Source organism: Tarenaya hassleriana, unplaced genomic scaffold, assembly GCF_000463585.1.
Source record: "Tarenaya hassleriana unplaced genomic scaffold, ASM46358v1 Cleome95, whole genome shotgun sequence".
Classification (NCBI taxonomy): Eukaryota; Viridiplantae; Streptophyta; class Magnoliopsida; order Brassicales; family Cleomaceae; genus Tarenaya; species Tarenaya hassleriana.
Window position 1 is genome coordinate 404,640 of NW_010971897.1, and position 6,734 is coordinate 411,373.

The following is a 6,734-nucleotide window of genomic DNA, read 5'->3' on the forward strand; positions in this document are numbered from 1 at the left end:
ATTCTACTCCCATTAACTCTCTTGGAGACGAACTCTCTCTCCAAGAAAGATCCATTCCGAGCAACAAACACTTTGTTCTCGGATGGGTTGTAGAACCAGTACCGTTTAGTTTCCTTAGGGTAACCCACAAATATGCATTTATCAGACTTGGCTGATAGCTTATCAGAAGCCAGACGTTTCACGTAAATGTCGCATCCCCAAATCTTCATAAATGCTAACCTGGGTCGCTTCCCAGTCCATATCTCATATGGAGTCTTCTGAACCGACTTTGTTGGACAGTTGTTCAGTATAAGCGCTGCTGTTTCCAAAGCATATCCCCAGAAGGATTTAGGAAGATCGACCTGACTCATCATAGACCGTACCATATCTAATAAGGTTCGGTTCCTCCTCTCGGAAACGCCATTCCATTGTGGCGTTCCAGGTGGAGTCAGCTGTGAGACAATCCCACAATCTGCCAGATAGTCAGTGAACTCTTGGCTCATATACTCACCTCGATCAGATCGAAGCAACTTGATCGTCTTACCAAGTTGGTTATGTACTTCGTTTCTGAAAGTCTTGAACAATTCAAGCGTTTCAGACTTATGTCTCATCAAGTAGACATAACCGTACCTACTGAAATCATCAGTAAACGTAACAAAGTACAGATAACCCCCTCTAGCGGGCGAGCTCATAGGACCGCACACATCACTATGTATGAGTTCTAGCAACTCTATAGCCTGTTCTCCTTTTCTAGTAAAAGGAGATTTTGTCATCTTGCCCATCAAACAGGAATCGCATGATTCGATTGATTCATAATCAAAAGAATCAAGAAGTCCATCAGAATGAAGCTTCACAATGCGTTTCTCGTTGATGTGGCCAAGTCGACAATGCCAGAGATAGGTCGGGTTTAAGTCGTTCGGTTTAAACCGCTTGGTACTAATGTTATAGATCGAACTATGTCCAGATGGTTTATCATCCAAAATATAAAGGCCATTAAATAGGTAACCATTACCATAAAATAAAGCACCTCTATAAATAGATAAAGTTTTGTTCTCAATAACAAAACGAAAACCATCAGAATCCAAACATGAAATTGAAATAATATTTCTGCTAATGGCAGATACAAAATAACAATCATGTAGTTCTAACACAAGTCCAGAAGGTAAAGCAAGATCATAAGTCCCGACGGTTAACCCAGCAACTCTTGCTCCATTCCCGACGCGGAGATCCACTTCTCCCTTCGCTAGCTGCCTACTTCTTCTCAGGCCTTGCACCAAATGTGTGAGGCACATCCGGTATCCAATACCCATGATGTAGAAGTAAACAAAGTTAACCTCTATAACAAAGATACCCGAAGATGAAGCTTTCGCAAGCTTCTTCTTCTTCTGATCTTCCAGGTAGAGTTTGCAGTTTCTGCGCCAATGCCCGATGGCATGGCAGAAATGGCACTCCCTTATCGGCCTTCGGCTTAGGCTCGGCGGCAACACTTGCCGTTTTGCCCTTGCCTTTCATGCCCTTGGAATGCTTCCTCTTGTTGGAACTCTTTCCAACCATTAGGACATTCTTCTCGACTTTGATGTTCTGCTCGGCCGATCGCAACATCCCATGTAGTTCGGTCAAGTCCTTCTCCATCCCGTGCATGTTATAGTTCATGACAAACTGGTCAAAACTATGCGGCAGGGATTGGAGAACTAGGTCTACTGCCAACTCACGACTAACCTCCAACCCTAGTCTGTCAAGATCCTCTAGATAACCCTTCATCTTGAGGATATGAGTACTCACGGGTGAACCATTGGTCATCTTACAGTTGACCAGGTTCTTAAGGACTTTAAATCATTCGACCCTTGCCTGTTCCTCGAACATAGTCCTGAGATGCTCGATCATCTCGAAGGCATCAGTTCCTTCGAGTTGTTTCTGCAACTCAGCCGACATAGATCCGAGCATCAGACAGGTCACGTCCAGGTTGTCATTGATGTGCTTATGGTAAGCATCTCTGACAGCCCTGGGCGCATTGACCGCTGGTTCATCCTCTGGAACGGCTTCTTCCAGCACGTAGAGCTTCCGCTCATGCCTGAGAACAATTCTCAGGTTGCGGTACCAGTCGAGAAAGTTTCCACCAGTGAGTCTCTCCATCTTGCTTTACCTTCTGGACTTGTGTTAGAACTACATGATTGTTATTTTGTATCTGCCATTAGCAGAAATATTATTTCAATTTCATGTTTGGATTCTGATGGTTTTCGTTTTGTTATTGAGAACAAAACTTTATCTATTTATAGAGGTGCTTTATTTTATGGTAATGGTTACCTATTTAATGGCCTTTATATTTTGGATGATAAACCATCTGGACACAATTCGATCTATAACATTAGTACCAAGCGGTTTAAGCCGAACGACTAAAACCCGACCGAGCTCATAGGACCGCATACATCACTATGTATGAGTTCTAGCAACTCTATAGCCTGTTCTCCTTTTCTAGTAAAAGGAGATTTTGTCATCTTGCCCATCAAACAGGAATCACATGATTCGATTGATTCATAATAAAAAGAATCAAGAAGTCCATCAGAATGAAGCTTCGCTATGCGTTTCTCGTTGATGTGGCCAAGTCGACAATGCCAGAGATAGGTCGGGTTTAAGTCGTTCGGCTTAAACCGCTTGGTACTAATGTTATAGATCGAATTGTGTAGATCTGTTATGATATCCATGTATCATTAGGAATGATACTAAACTCCCTAGTCTTGTGTCGTTATGGGAATAACGACATAATAAGACTAGTATGATGTGTGATTGATGATCATATAGATGATCATAAGTATTTGGATACGATCACAGTCATAGGTATTCGTTGGAGAACGGAATACTGGAATGACCCGCATGAGATTGTCACATGGACTAGCGTCATGACTTGAATCTCATATGACGGTTCCATGATTGGATCCTAAGACCTGAGATATCTACGGAATCCAACATGAGGAGTTGCGTGCTTTGATTACGTCAAACGTCCTGCGTAACAGGAGGACTATAAAGGCGTGTATCAGGTACGAAACGAATCATGTACTGGATTGTAGATAGTCAAGACGGAATTTGTACCTCTCGTAAAAGAGAGAGATATCGCGGGGCCCCTCGTGTGAGCGAGACTGTAGAAATGTGTGGCCACACTATAGACGAACGTCGTCTATTTCAGACAAGAATCAAACACTAATCCATAAAACTATAGAAAGTGTCAATACATCAAATGTATCATAATCATAGCTCATAAACAGAACATCATAGAGCACCAAACCAACATGACCTTCTTGTAAACGCATGGCTCATCTTCGTTTTGCAGGAAGCCAAACGTTTTGACTGCCTCGTCAAATCGAAGATTCTAGCTCCTCAAAGCCTGCTTCAATCCATAAATGGATCTTTGAAGCTTGCACACCTTCCTCGGACTCTTAGGATCAACAAAACCTTCGGGTTGTGTCATGTACACATCCTCGAGCAAATTCCCATTAAGGAATGCGGTCTTGACGTCCATCTGCCATATCTCGTAGTCATAATACGCAGCTATGGCCAGCAGAATCCGTATGGATTTAAGCATCACAACTGGTGAAAAGGTTTCATCATAGTCTATACCATGAATCTGCCGAAACCCTTTCGCGACGAGTCGTGCCTTATAGGTATGCACGATGCCATCCATGTCGGTTTTCTTCTTGAAAACCCACTTACATCCAATGGTCTTAATACCATCGAATGAGTCGTCCAAAGTCCATACTTTGTTGTCGCACATGGACTGCATCTCAGACTCCATGGCATGGTGCCATTTTTCGGAATCGGACTCGCCACAGCCTCTGAATATGACGTAGGCTCGTCATGTTCTAACAACATGAGTTCGTCGTTTCCAGTCACAAGAAATCCATATCTTGTAGGCTCTTGGCGAATTCTATTAGATCTCCGAGGTACACTAGGAGGTGCTGTCTCAACAACTCGTGATACAGGTTGGACTGTTTCGACCTGTTCGTTCGGTTCTTCGACTATTTGTGGTTCTCGAACTTCTCCGAGATCTATTCTACTCCCACTAACTCTCTTGGAGACGAACTCTCTCTCCAAGAAAGATCCATTCCGAGCAACAAACACTTTGTTCTCAGATGGGTTGTAGAACCAGTACCCTTTAGTTTCCTTAGGGTAACCCACAAATATGCATTTATCAGACTTGGCGGATAGCTTATCAGAAGCAAGACGTTTCACGTAAACGTCACATCCCCAAATCTTCATGAATGCTAACCTGGGACGCTTCCCAGTCCATATCTCATATGGAGTCTTCTGAACCGACTTTGTTGGACAGTTGTTCAGTATAAGCGCTGCCGTTTCCAAAGCATATCCCCAGAAGGATTTAGGAAGATTGACCTACCTCATCATAGACCGTACCATATCAAATAAGGTTCGGTTCCTCCTCTCGGAAATGCCATTCCATTGTGGCGTTCCAGGTGGAGTCACTCGAACATAGTCCTGAGATGCTCGATCATCTCGAAGGCATCAGTTCCTTCGAGTTGTTTCTGCAACTCAGCCGACATTGATCCGAGCATCAGGTAGGTCACGTCCAGGTTGTCATTGATGTGCTTATGGTAAGCATCTCTGACAGCCCTGGGCGCATTGGCCGCTGGTTCATCCTCTGGAACGGCTTCTTCCAGCACGTAGAGCTTCCGCTCATGCCTGAGAACAATTCTCAGGTTGCGGTACCAGTCGAGAAAGTTTCCACCAGTGAGTCTCTCCCAATCCAGGATGGATCGCATGGAGAGATTAGCCAGATTACCTGTAGTAGTCATATTCTACAGAAAAAGACAAACAAAAGACATAAAACATGCACGTTGCTTAGTACACATACTAACATAGACAATAGATGCAATATGACAGGCTTCCACTAAGAAAAACACCCTCAATGAGTTTCTAAGTGAGTTAGGATCCATATTTCACATGCTTTTGAGTCAGCTAGGGCATGACGCTCCAAAACATGCTATTTAGGTAGACAACACATTGTCAATCACATCCTATGTGATTCCTAGATGAGTATGGGATAGTGATACGCTATCACTGGATGTTCCTCATCCCATCCTTACCATCAGGTCCAAGTCCGACTTGATAACCCAATTCAAACTCAACCATATTGCTATGAGAATCACGATTTCTCCATACTCCCTCACCAAGATAATCAGGCACGCTCAGCTAGGGCATGACCCGTAACCATGACGATCGAGGCCTTGACAGTTGCTCTACTAATGGGCGGTAATAGCTTGAGATTAAACATGAGGCTTCATTTGTCTTGAACACCAGGATACCTTGACTGAATTCAAGTCATTCCAGTCAAGTTGTTCTGATCAACTCAGATGAACTACTCTTAGTTCGTTTGAGTCGTCTATATACAGAATCTCTTGGCCAACTGACTCGGTCCGAGTCAATACTTGACTCGGTCCGAGTCAGAAGCCGAAATCTCCCCAAATCAGTCCGAACCAAAAACGTGACAACTAGACAACCTTCTGTACTGACTCAGTCTGAGTCAACACTTGACTTGGTCCGAGTCAGAAGCCTCTGAGGTCAAGTCTGTTCGATTTTGATTCGTTCTTACTCTGTCGAGTCAACACTTGACTCTGCCCGAGTCAAAACTCTGATTTGTCGTTCTGACTCTGTCGTTTTGACTCGGTCGAGTCAAAACTCTGTCTGTCCGAGTCAAAACTCTGAGAGACACTTTCATGCTACGAAAATTAGGAATTCACCCTATTTCGATGCGCCATCAAGCCTCTACTTTTAGAAACTTATCCATGCATCAAATAACATTCATAATATTATTAAACATGCATAGATCAAGCCTATCATGCAATTCTAACCATTAAAATCATGTAGGCAAGCAACAAGCACGACGATATACAGAGAACCAGGCTCTGATACCACTGTTGGGTTTCGGTATGGGTTCCTAGCATGCGATCTCATCGTTCTAGGGTTTGGTTTCTAGGTTTCATGCAGCGGAAGAAAAAGATCTAAACCTAGCCAAACGTCACACGCAACCAAACTCATCCGTAAAACCCCGTAAAATCGTGTATATCACCGTGGGAATCGAATACTTACCTCTTTCTTGAAGAAACGAAAGTAGGAGTCGATCCGGGGCCTGTTTAATCACCTAGGACTGAAGTTACAGTCCCTCTACACGTATCCACACCGACGGAAAGGATTCCAAACGTTTTTTGGAACCGATCTGCTAGGATCTGTGAAGTATATCAAGTGGGATCTAATCCCGGGAGCTAGAACTATTAGGACGGCGTCCAACACCTCCTTATAAGTTAGAAACCCTAATCCTTGTGAAAAGAGACTTTTTCCGAGTATTGACTCGGTCCGAGTCAGAACTCTGACTGGGTCGAGTCAGAACGAATCAGCCCAAGCCAATTGTCAACCCTTTGACTCGGCCCATGGAACTGACTCAGTCCGAGTCAAATACTGACTCGGTCCGAGTCAGAAGGCTGAATTCGTCCCGACACTCTGATTCGATCCGAAAAACTGTTTGTTCGACCAAATCCAAGTCTTCCTTTCTGATACTTCACATATAAGTCCATCCCTAATGGTGTGTGACCCTGTAGGTTCATTCGCAGTGACAGCAGCCTCGAGAACCATTCCCGATCTACAAGTCATGGTTAGCCTCTGTTGGTTGTGATGCTCTAGGATGATCCGTGATATGACATTTTGACTTTGTATTGATTCATTGATTTATGAATGCATTACTTTTCCCGTTA